We start from the raw sequence: 596 nt of genomic DNA on the forward strand, positions 1-596 counted from the left end.
TTATATATACCCACTGGAAGTGTGCAACGGTGCTGGCAGAAGTTCAAGACTCTCTGAACTTAAATAACCCCCAGAAGACTTGTTTAATCATCAGAGTGGTGGGGGGAGGGAAGGGTTAGCATATCAGTCATTTTTTGTTCTTCTATAACAAGGGCTTTTTTTTTTTCCAGCAATTAAACTGAATTTCACCATGAAAGCCCTAAATTACCTTTCAAAGATGAAACTTGCAGAAAACCCACGCTGGAACAATCCCAGGAAGAAATTGGCCTAAAAAGGCAAAGCATAAAGTTAAAGAGGGAAGGAGAAAGAAAAATACATAGCAATGGAGATCAAATCAAAGGTATTCAGGAAGGGACAGAACCCCAGGAGTAAATCAGAGGCTGTAAAGCTGATAGCAGGCAGAAAACACTGAAGGACAAAAGTACACTAATTAGTTTGTGCACCCAGCAAGTTCACAAGTGCTTCACTGGTATAAACTCTCCATTCCCAGTACATGAACTGAAATCATAGCATCATAGGCTCCAAGCGCCACATCCAAATACTTTTTGAACACCTCCAGTGATGGTGACCCCACCACCTCCGTAGGCAGCACATTC

Source organism: Melanerpes formicivorus, unplaced genomic scaffold, assembly GCF_026170545.1.
Source record: "Melanerpes formicivorus ecotype bairdi unplaced genomic scaffold, bMelFor1.0.p_v2 SCAF_390, whole genome shotgun sequence".
Classification (NCBI taxonomy): Eukaryota; Metazoa; Chordata; class Aves; order Piciformes; family Picidae; genus Melanerpes; species Melanerpes formicivorus.